The sequence below is a fragment of the Heterocephalus glaber genome, unplaced genomic scaffold (assembly GCF_053883595.1).
Source record: "Heterocephalus glaber isolate CG9 unplaced genomic scaffold, H.glaber_assembly_v1.0 deba00001457, whole genome shotgun sequence".
NCBI classification, from domain to species: Eukaryota; Metazoa; Chordata; class Mammalia; order Rodentia; family Bathyergidae; genus Heterocephalus; species Heterocephalus glaber.
In genome coordinates this window covers 10,377,190-10,391,693 of record NW_028258305.1, presented here as the reverse complement: position 1 = coordinate 10,391,693, position 14,504 = coordinate 10,377,190, and the positions used below count along the sequence as shown (strand labels likewise).

Sequence of the window (14,504 nt, the reverse complement as noted above, 5' to 3'; positions counted from 1 at the left end):
GTAGAAACAAAAATTAGTTGATAGTTATGTTTTTTTAAATTACCTGGATGTTGAAAGAAAAAGACTCAAAAACTAGTAATTGGATGCTTAAAAGACGGATGGTAGGAACAGTTGACTTTGAGGAAAATATGAGCTTTATTCACTGGTGTGTGGGGTAGAGGATGGTAGGAAGCATGCTAACCAATCATTTCTGTGGAAGGAGTAATTGAAACAGAAATAAATCAAAAGGTATTCTCTAAGACAAAGAAGGAAGAGCTAGAACAGTTGAATATGGATTTGGAGTCTAGCAGAGTGAGCCAACATTTTCTATAAAGAGGCAGAGAGCAAATATTTTAGGCTTTGTAGTCCATATGTCTCTGTGGTAACTACTCAACTGTGTTATTCTATCACAAGAGCAGCTATGGGCAATGTGTAAATGAATTGGCATGGCTGTGTTCCAATAAAAATCTATTTGCAAATACAGGTGACAAGCTGGGGCCTTAGCTTTCTGACATGTGTTCTTTCACTCTGTTTTCTTAGAATTTTGCACAAGAGGTTCTTAACAGACATTTGTTGAGTCAATAGTATAGTGGAATGCCTATATCCATTTGTTGGTGCAACAAAGAAAGCCAGGAACATGTTGAGAGTTATGCAGATGAACAATAAAGATCATATGACCTAGGCAAAAATCAAGAAGAAGAGTATGTCAAAGGAAAAAAAGCTCTAGCAAAAATGATGTCTCTGCTAACAGATTATAAAGAATATGAAGTTATAAAAAATTACTTTTTCAGCAATTAGTAACAAGTCAGATCTTGAAGTATAAAAGATCAGAATGAGAGATCACATGAATGTTATTAAAGGAAGGATATAGCCACACAAAACAACCTGGGGTATTTGAATGTAAGTAACTTTGTGAAAGTCTGCACAGTAGACTGCAATAGTTACTGTTCTTAACATTTTTTTTTTTAGATTTTAATAAAAAAGATCTAGTTTTAAGCATCATCCAGAAATCTGTGGGTTAGTCTTATAAATCTAAGCTAACATCATAAATCTGCTTTTGAGGGAGAATCAAATTTGTGTTTTTTTGACATTATGTAGATAAAATAGCCAGCTTGGACAATTTTTAAAGTAGTTCTGTTGATGTTTGTCAAGAATCTTATTTTAGCTGTTTTCTCGTAAATTTATTAGCTTAACTTCTGTGAATTTCCAACTATTTTATGAAGCTGATATCAAGACCATGATTTAAATATTTTCTTTTTATTATTACCTTCCAACACTTACTTTTTTCTTCCAGATTATCCCACACAGATCTGTTGGAATTACTCCGTGATGATTTCAAAGAAAAACTTCTTCTCTAAACTTTCTTATCCCAAGGTAAATTGATAGGTTCCTAATGAATAAATTCCAGGAGCAAAACAGTGGTATGTTTATACTTCCAAGTATTAAGTTTCCACACCTTTAACTATAGCCACCTCTTATTCTAAAGTTGTCCAGTCATTTTTTTTATGTAGTCATTTTTAACAATGGAAAATTATTATTTTTTGTGCAATGCTGATCATCATTGTGTCATTTGGTACCTAGTGTGTTTAGTTTGTTATGCCTATGCAAGTGGGGGAAAAAATAACACCATAAACATGTCTAATCATGTCATTGAAGCTTTTCTTGGAATAATTGGAGCATGATGATGGAGCAGGGAGAAAGGAGGGAATGGAAATTGAGGAAAAGGGTCTCAGCCTGAATTTTCCAAATTGGCTATTTATCTGGTTAATTCTTCATCTTTCCTCATCACCATGTCTGAATTGAGAAAATCTTCCTAATGATAATAAACTATGGCAAGAACAGATGGCTGATTTGATGTGATGAAAATAGCTATGTCAATTGTGGGTATTTTTTTCCTTACCCATTTTGCTTTTCATCACTCTGGGGTTGGTGGTTCATGAATTTTTTTTTTTCTTTTTACAGAATATACCCTCAGCCCAAGATAATGGGTAACTCTCCAAAAGCAGTTTGGACATTTTTCTCTATAAAATTGAGAAGTGGCTTTTTAAAAAGTGATCATCACCTTTCTTGCCTTTTCAGCTTTAGTTAAGATACTTTTTGAAGGATCAGTTTACAACAAATGTTTAGTGTCAGGAATTTTACAGTTTCAGGGGCCCTGACAGCTTGGCATGAAAAGAGGTGGCATTATGTCAATTGTAAATGAGTCTGCTATTTACATACTAATTAAACTTTGCACTAGTGGGGTGAAAGAATGTCATTTGCAGAACCCCAGTCATTCTGTTTATGTCATTGTTGTCTGTCTAAACCATCTATTGTTTGGCATGTCACAACCTCATCCCCTAAATGCCACTTCATAACTTTGTACTACTTTAAAAATATTACCTCATGCTTGGCAAATCACATACAATCAGTGTATCTAAAAGCAAAAGACATTCCCCAAACCATCTTGTTTCATAGTAGCACCTAGTTTGATCACAATGGTAGTAACAGTTAGCTTTTATCAATTGCTTCCTATATGCCTGGCATTATACTGAACAATGTTTGGCATCTTAATTCACTTGATCTTCAAAATAAAAGGGGAATATTTCTTACAACCTTTTCACTCATGAGGATATTGGAACTGTACAGGTTGTAAGTGAAGAGCTCAGAACTCTAAGCTTTTACCTCCTACACCACCTCGCTTTCTGTTTTGTCATATTCACTGATCTATCAAATGTCCCACTGCTGTCAGATGTAGACAGGATATTAAAATCATATCAAGAGCAAAGATGTCACTTATTGTCTCAATCCATTTATTTATGGAAAAAATTAAAGAAAAAGCATATAGGCGCATTGTACAGCAAATTATTCCTCATTTACCTCATTAGTATATCATGATTACAGGCTCACATCACATACGTATTCCCCACTACCTTTCAGGTACATTTCACCCTATATGAACCAACGCAGGCTCTCCCAGTAGTGATACCTTTACACAGAGTTCCACATATACTCTGTGAGCCCAATCAGAAATAGTGGTAGTGTTTCTTAACCTATAATGTGAAATGTAGGTAACAGTCTATTGAGCTATTTTATTCTCTTGCTTCACATCTATAGGAGGTAGTATATTGGATTTGGCTAAAGATATTTTTATTTTCTCACTGGAGAAGGAGCAGGACTAATATTATATCACTCTTGTGAGGGAACTGGCACAATAAGATTTGCACCCATAAAGAACAAGATCTGAACCTTTCTTGGCTAGAGGTGGCGGAAGGAGCCCACCAACCACACAGACATGTACACTCCACATTGAGAGTGCAAGATTGGCGCTTCTTGGCATTGTCAGCAGAGTGCTGGTCTGTACTTTTTTAAAAAAAAAAATGACAGAAACAGAAAGCATAGGTAGCTGACACTGAAATAACTTGCCAAGAGAGGGTTGCACATATGATCCCTTTATAGCCTTTTCCTCACTATCTTTAACAATCTTGAAGGCTGAAATAAAAGGTTGAAGTAAAAAAATCCAGGGGAGGGAAAGAAAGAAAATGTACTATAGCTCCCCATAATTCCAACTACCATACCACATTTCATGAAATCTGACACAGTTTTGCTCCACAAGCATGCCAACAGGGGAAAAAAACCTAAAATTCGAGCTGATAACTTGAATGGTTCCAGAGATATCAACTTGTGAAAAGTCACAATTTTGCATTGTGCTGAAAAGCCACCTTACAATGCAGGGACCACCATCACTCTTTAATATCCAGCAGAGTCCCCTGCTGTGCTTTGTCAGTCAGTAGCAACATCCAAGTCTTCCCGTAAAAGTAATTCACACTTTTTTCACAACACTGTTGCTTTAATTACCACTGAACTCTGCTGATGCTCAGGCAGGCCTGGCAGGACCAAGGGAGGGTCAGAGCCACAAAAGAAGCAAATAGCTTTTTTCCTCCTTACTTTATTATTAACAAACCATCGTTGATGGAAATGTTCCTTGTTCTGAGGCCTAGACTTAACTCTGGGTCTCCTTGGCAAAATCATTATCAAAAAAGACTCACAGATGCCAGGAGGGAGGAGAGAGAGAGACAGGGGGAGAGAGAGAGACAGGGGGAAAGAGAGAGAGAGAGAGAGAGAGAGAGAGAGAGAGAGAGAGAGAGAGAGAGAGAGAAACAGTATATAGAATCCTAATTAGAAATTAGAAAATTTGGTAAAGAACAGACTTAGCTATTTAAAACTAGCAAATGATTGCATTTGTCATATACCATTTATTTTATGCAAATGAATCTAGATTTCATACAATACAGTCTTCCTGGACAAATATCAATTCATCTACTTATTTCAAGATTAGTTGACATAGTGAATCATATATCAAAGAAAATCATAGAAGTGCCAAAATCTACCAGTACATAAAAGTAACAGAGCCTATGCTTTATAAATAATATGACAGCAATGTTATAGGTATAACATGTGTATAAGGCACTTTCTATTCTATAGAACAAAATATGCTCCAATAAAACTATTCCTCTGAAACTAACTTTCACAATCTCCTCCACAAAGAATATGAGGGTGCATATCAGTAACTTCCTACGTACTTTAAGGATAGTGGTAGGGTTATAGTCTTTGGTAAATGAATTTAAGGACTGCTAAGTTTTTTCTTGGTTCTAAAATTCCATCTTTAAAAATGTAATTTAAATTTACATTGTAGGCTTTTCTATACATCACCAAGTAATTAATGCTAATATCATTTATCATGTACTGATTCATGATATAATTTACCACAGATATGCAGAATTTTGATGAAAAGTATGGTGCCAGGATAAACTAATTAGAACAGGTGAAACAATCAGATCCTATCGCAGACCAATTGATTCAAAAGATCCAAAGTTCCCTGATTTAGTCTTAGCTTTTTTAATAGACATCTTTACTGTTATATATGTATATTCTATAGTTCAATGGTTCTAAAATTTGCTTGACATCAAAATTTCTTAGAAGGATGGGAATTTGGAGGAGTATGAACACTTGAGAAGTGGAGGTATAGAACCTATAATTCTAAAAGAGTATTTTTGCAGTTTCAGGTAATGTACTGTTTGTAATGTATTATTTGTAAGAGTTCTTGCCTCAAACTTTTCTGCTATTTCCTTCCTTTTAGTGCCTGTCTCTCAACATCTTCTGTGAAATTTTATGAAGCTTTGAAGTCCTAGTTCCAAGTAAACAAATCAGCATTTACTTTCCTCAACTCATCATGATAGTATTAAATATCTTCCCCAAGACTTAAACTTTCTCTTCTAACATTGCAATTATTCATATTTTGCCTTTACTTTCTCATATTTTTTTTAATTAAAATATATGCCTGTTCAAGGTATAGGTATCTTTTCTTGAGTTTATATTGTGTAAAAAATGGTGCATTTTGTCTATGCATTAAATCTGTCCATTTAACTTTATGTAGTATGTAAGACTATAAATGAAGTTAAGATGACTGCTCATGTTCATACATGACCCAGCCACCATGTGGTAGATTGAATTTTCCAAACTAGGCCACACTAGTATGCATCTCAAGCCACATGTTCTCTTTAAAACGTTGACAAATATATTGAAAATGACCCATTGAGAAGTTGAGTCTATCTTCTTTGACCTTAAACCTGGGCAAATTTTTACATCTGCTTTGACTGAAAGTAATGTAGCAGATGTGATTTTTTTCTTGGTTTCTAGGCCTAGGTCATGAAAAGGTGATACAGTGCCCTCCTGGACCTCTCAGGAGCCAGGTCTTGAAAGCTTAGCACTGATGGGTAAGGAGTGTGGCTAACACAGAACCTCCATACTAGAGACAGCATGTAGAGGAACCATGTCATGATTAAGAGGAGTGTCCAGGCCTGCAGGCCCCAGCAATTATTCTGGGGCCCTAAACATCATACAGCAGAGAGAAGTCATTTGCACTGTGTTCTATTACCTGATGTACAGAATCCAGGAAAATAACCCTTGGCCATTTTACTCTCCTTGGGATAGTTATTTAGAAGTAGAAGTCAGAACACCCAGTTTTAGCCTCTCAAGACTCCAATTTGACGAAGTTAAACTGTATTTTTACTCTTATAAAGTTATATTCTATGATTAAAAAAAGAAAAGAGAAAATTTTCATCTTGTTAATTAAAACTGTTTTATAAAACAGCTTTATTGAGGTATAATTCACATATGTTAAACTGCACATATTTAAAGTGTACAATTTGCTAAGTTTTGACATATAAGTACACCTATGAAGCCTTCACCATAGTCAGGATAATGAGCTCATCCATCACCCCCAGTATTTACTCCTGGCCCTTCCCAATCCTTCTTTCCTGCTCCTAGGCCACCACTGTTCTGCTTTCTGTAAATTTATATTCATTTTCATTTTCTATATTTGATATAAATTGAAATCATACAACATGTACCCTTTTACTGTTGGTTTGGTTTATTTTACTGAGCATAATTATTGTTCAGTTCATCTATTTGCTGCACATTGCACTTGTTATTCCTTTTTATTAGTGAGGACTATTTATTGCATGGTTATACCATGTTTTATTTACCTGTAGGAATTATTTCCAGTTTTGGACTATTACAGATACAACTGCTGCTATGAACATCACATGTAAGTCTTTTGAGCTTTGAATAAAAAAAAGGACAACTTTTGGGCCGGGGATTTAGCTCAGTGGTGCTGCCGCTGGCCTCACAAGTGCAAGGTCCTGAGTTTGATCCCCGGTACCAAAAAAAAGAGGACACTTTCATTTTTCTTCAGTAAATACCTAGAAGCAGAATGCCTTTCCCAAACACTGTGTCAAGAGAGTAAAGTGAGGCATTCTTAGGGCTGACCTTATTTGTTTCCACCTGTCGGCTATCACTCTGTTTTGTTGCTTAATATCCATTCACTTGAAAGTTGTGTGTGTGTGATATGAATATGCACTCATACATTCTCTCAGTTTTATTGTTTTAGGTGGCAGAATAAATGTGGCCCTTGTTATTCCACCTTGATACTATATCATTCTTTTAATTCCTCACATGTGAAGGGTTTATTAAGAGGTAGAACAATATTTGCCTCCTTGTGTCTCCTAGAAATGTTTTACAAATGCAAACAAGCAACAGTGTCATGTAGAAGGATATCTGGAATTTCAGTGTCTGGTTTTGACTCAGTATTCTGACAGTTATTAACAATGTGGATTTGAATATGTTACATATCTTCTCCAATTCGTAGTTTTCTTATCTTTGTAACAATAACAACAGCAGGAGAAACAATAATAATACCCATTTCATAAGGCTGGTATATGTTTAAGAAGAGAACTCATGAAATGTACCACGCCCAGTGTCTGGAACGTCATAAGCTCTCAATAAAATGCTACTGATTAATATTGATTTAATTTTAGGGCAGCTAAATGAGAAATTGTGTCAAATCCTTAGATAAAAGGAGCATGGCAAATAGCTATAATACCATTGTATTAAGTACTTAGTAACAAAGGTGGTTCCTCATGCACTCTGAATAAAGTCTCTGGGTTTCATTCTCTTTTCCAAATCCCATAATTAGAGAATTGACATTCTGCAACCTTTACACACAAAAGCTTCAAGAAATTCAGTCAAATCATGTTAGGGATCTGGGAAAAGAACTTAAAGTTCGGTCAACAGAAATGATCCTCTCAGAGAAACCTGTTCCATGCACTAAGGCTGAAGGAAAGTAGATGTCATATGGATCCTAGTGCAATTTTAGAGTGAATTTGTGAGGGAGACTCTTGGTATTGAACTGATAGTTTTCTGATTCAGCAAGCTGTATTGCTAGCTGAGTAAACTGAGGCAGAGAACTAGCTTTTTAGATTCAATTTACTGGTGAATTAAGCTTTTAATTAGGGATATATATATATATTTTTGGTATGGGGGATCGAACTCAGGACCTTGCGCTTGCGAAGCAGGCAGCAGAACCACTAAGCTAAATTCCCCCCAACCCCCCAGCCCTGGAGAATATTGAATGACTATGGAGTAAGTGTTCACAATCCAGCTGGGGAAGTTCCTTGGTCCTTTGGTCCCTTGACCCAGTAAGGAGGACTAAAATGGGTCAAGAAAGGAACAAAATAGGCCCAGCAAAGCACAGGGCTTAGAACAGGGACCGCTTTGTACTCTGAAACAGCCTTGCACTCCAAAAGCAGCTATTCTGGCTTTTGTGTGTGTATATTTGCGTGAGCAAGTGAGAAATTAAGTGAGGTCACAAAACTCTGGTTTTGCTTTGTGGTAATTTGAATTTTTGTGTATGAGCTGGTACATATATGCACTGTGGAATGAGCGAGACTTTGAAAGATCTTTAACTGAACAAAAATGCGAAGGTTGAGTGTTAAACATCCCAGCCACTCTTTAGGACTCTTACTGAAAGTCTCACTGTACCCATTTCTCTGATACAAGTGGGGCCACCTAGAGCTCTGCAATGCTGGAGGCTAGTGAAGCCCCAAAGAAAGACTGATGCTAGAACAGGCTATATGGATTGTAGAAAGACATTTTTCAGTACTATTCTGTGCAATTCTGTTTCTGTACATAGACAAAAGCTGTCCTTACCTTGAGCCCTGTGCTTTTATGGGCCTGTTTAGCTCTTTTTCTGGCCCTTCATAGTTCTGCTTGTTGGATCAAGTATCCAAAGAACCAAAGGACTTCCTCAACTGAATCTTGAGAACCTACCATATAGATTGTACTCTGATTACACTAGATCTTCAAATGTCCGGCCCAAATAGCCCCAAACCCACCTCCAGGGCCTGTGTAGGATTCTTCACTGGGCTCATCCTACTGGGATTCACCTTACCATAGTCCATGCACCCTAGACTCTGGAATGGACCAGGTGTGGAGATCTCAAAAGGGGAACAGGGGGGATTCCCTCTTCTGACAGAGTTCCAACATCAAACTCCAAGAAGCCCAAAGATTATAAAATAAACCTGTACATCTGTGTTGTGATTACAGAATATTATGAAGAAAAAAACCTATTTTAGACAATAATTTACTAGTTTAATTTGTACTGAATTTATTTCAACAAATAATAGGTGAGCTTCTACTTGTGTTCCTCCCCCAGGTTTTTCCAAAGTTAGGGATGACCTTGACTTTGTGACTGTATCTCTTATGGGCTCTTCCTTTTTTCTCTTGATTACCTCCTTCACTTAATAAAATGCAAAGATAAAGCAGGGGTCACAGGAATAAAACACTGATGAGTAAGCCAAATGTACTTCTCCCTCAGTGTGATAGCATTTGATAGTATTTCTACCAGCACCATCTGGTGAGACTGGGAAATGTTGACTTCCTTCTTTTCTACTTTGTGAGCATTACTCCTTCTTCAAGTTGCAGCTGATAATTTCTCTCTTGTTGGGAAACACTGCCTTGAAGTAGCAGGAAAGAAACAAGTTTTTAGTTATTATTGGATTTCAAATCTAGGCTTTTTTACTTTTAACTATGTTACCTCAAACAGGTCACTGAATATGAACTGAGCCTCAGCCTATCAGTAAAGGAGTTTATGATAATGTTTTGCATATTCTATAGGAAGGATTACGTGGTGTAGCTGATGCACAGAACCTCTATGTGCATCTCTGATTGACTCCCAAGATCAGTATAAGCCTTCTGTCATACATGTATGCATATATAAATACATACCTATAACAAACCTCTAAGAGCCAAGAAGAGCAGCATAAAACACAAGATTATAAGAAATCTAATACATGTGAGCAAGTGTTATCAATTTTGTACAGCTAGATTTTATGATAAGGTCAAAAGATATACAGGACAGGTGAACAAAAAACAGTCAGGACAGGCAACTTAGATTAAATGAAGAAATTTGACATACTGATATTTTTAGGATTTCTAGGAGTAGATATGTAAGCTTTTTATCTACTTTAGATAAAACATAATTAAACATCTGAAATCATCTTGGCTTAACATACACATAGTGAAGACATGTTGCCAAAACAAAAAAAGCTTTGGGGCTTCACTACTTACAAAAATTCACAGCTTAGTTACTAAAGCATGCTTCCTATTGCATCAGTGATAAATTTTTAAAGAAATTAGCCATGTCCAACAAGGCTTTATGTTTTTGATCAAGTGAGACTAATATTCTTAATTTCCATTTTCCCCCAAACTAGAATGTTTCATAAAGAATTTTGTAGTACTCTCTCAAAATGAAATTTCTACCATATACCAAGTTGGAACTTCTCCACTGTGCATGTACTATTTTTGAAAATGAAGCAAGCAAGCTGCTAATCAAAGGGCTAGTTGCAAGTTGCAAGCAGAGACCAAGTTTGTAATAACTGCTGGCATAGTGCCTAGCACAGTGTCCTGAACACAGGTATGTTCGGAAAGGGTTAATGGGTCCATATATCCAACCAAGAAATTTTGTTAAACCTGAAGGTTTAAACCTGGATCTGGAAGGAAGGGAGCAATGTGGACAGTCTCCAATTAGGCAGAAGATTTTAATCTAGTTTGCAGAACTAATCGAATAGCTGTGCTTCCCCAGTGTTCACATGAATTGCACCCTAGCTGGAGGTTAACGGACTAAACAATAGCAGCAGCAATTAAGTGGATGTAAATGTATGTGATAGGCTAATTCTCACAAGGCGAACATCGATGTGTCAGTGTCAACTGGTGACTGGAATCAAGGAGGATTTGACTAGAGTAAAGAAGGTAAAATGTGGCAATCTTGTGAGGACATATATGACTCAACTAGACTAGTCTGGAAATTCTATGGATGTAAGTAGGAAGAATAAAAATAAGTAATGATTGCAGTTCTTTTCTACATAGTCTCTTGTGGGGAAAAAAAAGAAAGAAAACACCACACTTCCCCATAAATACATTCATGGTATTATACCTCGTGGTGTACCTTGACTATGAAATAGATTGTCAGACTAGGAATAGAGGGCAGCACAAATCTACTTACAGTAAGAAGACCTTTTTCATGACATGGGAAGCAGAGACTTAAGAAGAGGACAAACTGCCCTGACCCTTTCATATTTGTAAACAGGGACTGATGGACAATATAAGAAGGCTGCAAAAGTTTATGGCTTCTGGGTTTTAGCAGATTCTAGAAAGACAGAAGTTGTAGAAAACAGGCAAACTTCAGATTTTGGCAAAGTTTTGTTCTTCAGGACTTGGACACTTTGGAGAAACCTTAATATCTGTGGAACAGAGTGTGGGGCTTGGGGGCAGAGTGAAGTGGGTAGAGATTATTTTATTTGTGGCCCTAAAAAGTACTTTCTAGCATCTGAGAATATTATTATGACGGTCTTTAAAATTGTTTAAAAAGAAAAAAAAGCTTCCATGAATGCAATAGCTTCAGTCTGCATCCCTGCTTCCTGCTCTGTGGGGTATCTCAAACTTCCTCTGAAATGCACTGGGCAAAGGGAAAAGTTATGTCAAGTCTTCTGGCAGAAGCTGAGCCAAAAGGAAACTTTTCTCTAAACCTGCAGAAGACATCAGTGGACATATTTGCTCCCTGGTCCATCGTGGACACAATGGATCAATTCCTCTCACAGACTGTCAAAAATTAAAGAATTCAGAAGGAAAATACACCAGTGGCAAAAAATAAGAAAGATAATCTTAATATAATATATGAGATAGAAAGGCTTTTATTGAGTAAGAGTTTCGCAGTGGGTGATTAAAGCATTAGAGTAAACCAAGGGAAATTGATCAAGATCAATAGATTGGTAGATTAAAGGAATATAAAAGAATCCACCTAACCCCTGGAAAAGAAAGGGAGATACATATATTTAGAGAGTCTTCTTTTACAGTATATTCAGATGATAAAGAAAGCATAGTCAGAGAAGTCAAAGGTTTGAAAGAATTTGAAGCTCAGTGAGAACCCAAATCTCTTATCATTATACAACTCATATAAAGTTATTGAAATAAAGCTACACATGGAAAAAGTGACATATGTAAAGATATGATAAAATATGAATGTTTAAAATTTTTAAAAATTTATTAGCGCAAAAGCCACATTGTCATTAATTCTCCTCAAAATAGTTCTTCTCACTTCAAATCCACTTATCTGTTTTTCCTGCCATTTTCTGGAGCAGCTCTGGAAGTCCTCTTTCATGAATGTCTTTAGTTGTGCTATCTACAACTGTGTGACTTTGGGCAGAGCCAGATGTTGCACAATGCCAGGTCCAGTGAATAAGGTCTGATGTGTGTTTGTCAGCTTGTCTTTCTGTTGATTGGCACTCAATAGCAGCAATTGCCGTACTTTGGGGAATGATGTAAAGACACTAATGAAAAAGGACTTCCAGAACTGCTTCAAAAAGTGGCAAATATGATGGGATAAATATTTTGAATCAAGGAAAATAATTTTGAGAGGATTAATGGCAATGTGTCTTTTATAGTAATAAATTTAAAAAAAAAAATTTAAACATTCACCATATATTTTGATCATGCCTCATAGTTTTGATTCTTAACATTTCTTTAAATTGTTTAACAGAAACTTATAAGCTTGCATTTCTTCCAACATTAGATCTATAACTTTGAATACTTATATATGATAAATTTTGTTGAGAAAAGCATAAGTTTGAACAATTAAATTATAAAGCAGAAATGCAAATCTAAGTTTACTTAAATTAGTTACGTAATTAATGTAACTAGATCTGACGTATCTTTGTCTCCCTGCCCTGACTTTTTGTAGATAAAACCTCAAAGACAGGTGAAAACAACATTAATGGCATTTTATTTGGCAGATTTTAATAGACATTACAAATATTACAAGTTAACAGATCTATTATAATAAAGCAAGAACTGAAATGATGAGAACCAAAAGTTGTGCTGACAATGCCTTAATGATGTAAATGGAATCACGAATTTTTTTGAGGCACAAAAATCTGTAAGTTTGCAATGTAACAACCTAATAAACTATCAGGTTGTATCTTTATTTGAAGACTGAATTATCAATTGAATATGGGCTGACAAGAGGGAAGAAAAGTGAAGGTAATGTAAAAAGTTCTAGCAGTCTTAAAAAAGTATTTGCCATTAAGTCATATACAGTAAAATAGTAGAACTATTACTCTGAGAAGAAAATGTGAGTACAATGCACCATGAGTAATAAGGCCTTATAAAGCAAACATCATGCATTTAAGAGGAAAGGAAAGATTGTGGCATAAATTTGACAGTGAAATAGATTACTGATTTTATCTGAAAGGGGAAAGGTTTGCTTTAAACATACCTAGTGTTATGAAACAAATGTGGCATTTGAGGAAATATTAATTCATTTTCCTATTGTTCACAAATACATATTGTTACAGAATCAATATGTTCTGTCTGTTTACAATTTTTTTTTGGTGGGGAGACCAGGGATTGAATTTGGGACCTTGAGCTTTCAAGGCAGGTGGTGGAACCACTGAGCTAAATCCCCAGCCCTACAAATTAGGTAAATGTGTACTGTGCTATACTTATTTTTACTTTTAAGTCAAAAAATACCAGCACAAATGATTAACTTGTAGTCATTTCCTTGATAAAATTTGAAAATAATGGGCTGCAATAAAAGATTTTTGAAAATTTTGTTTGCTGATTCCTATTAAATAGTAAAGAACATTGTCTCTTTTTTAACAGACATACTTTTTAATTTCTGAATTTTAGTAACTTCTTCAAGGAGTCAGCTGGTGACAGAAGGAAGATTAAAGATACATCCTAATACTATTGAAGGATAAAATTGGTTTACTTACCTGAATTTGTGCACAGGTGAAATTGGGCTTCATAGCATCTAATTCTATTCTTATGAAAGGTCTGGGCACTCTTTGTTTTTGACAAAAACAAAGTAAAATGTCTTACTTGATGGATTAAACCTGTATGGACTGTTAACATTATTCCAAGATCTACTACATATTTCATATGCACCATCCTATTTCATACTCATAGGTCAACAAATTAAATATTATTCCCAATTTATAAATAAGCAAACTGTCCCTTGGAGAGGATAAAGGGCTTGTTAATGCTTTCCTAGGCAATGAATAGCAAGGACCAAGTTCCAATAGGTGAACTGTCCACTACAGGGCACTTTGAAGCCTGCCACATTACTGTACATAAATTTTGGGAGAGAATAAGTTAAGTAATGTTACTATCAGGACAATTTTGTAGCAACCCATAAAAGTCTTCACTAAATTCTGGTCATTTGACAGGTATTTTAGTTAATAAAGAGAATAATTTTATTGTGGCTAAGAATGGATCCAAAACTGAAAATATTTTATTGCCCAAATTTTAATTCCTAACTCAATACAGGGAATATGGAGGAAAGAAGAAAAATGAAAGGACAGCAGAAGTAATGACTAATGAACAGAAAAGGTTGGAATGGGGAAGAGAGGGAGGGAAGGAATGGGGGGGGATTATTAAGGGCCTTGAGTAAAATCTGTAGTTATTATAGACATTCTAAAAACTGTCTCTAGATATGGAAAGAAACTGGTACATTTTTCTAATAATGGTATAAGATAAATAAAATCTACATATATTCAAAGGAGACCAACCAGATAGACAGATTAAAATATTGTTAAAACTGGCTATTTTGAGACCCATGCATTTCATATGGGTCCATTCCATATGCCTAC

The 14,504-nt window shown here is 35.7% G+C and overlaps 1 long non-coding RNA gene across 9 annotated transcripts in view; it reads left to right on the top strand.

The window, feature by feature from the left end:
* Positions 1–14,504, top strand: part of LOC101702303 (uncharacterized) — a 610,288-nt gene that overhangs the window by 560,135 nt on the left and 35,649 nt on the right. For all 9 annotated transcript variants that reach the window (XR_015453096.1, XR_015453090.1, XR_015453093.1 and 6 more), the window contains one exon: positions 1,274–1,353. This is a non-coding gene — a long non-coding RNA (uncharacterized LOC101702303). The remainder of the gene's footprint in view (positions 1–1,273; positions 1,354–14,504) is intronic.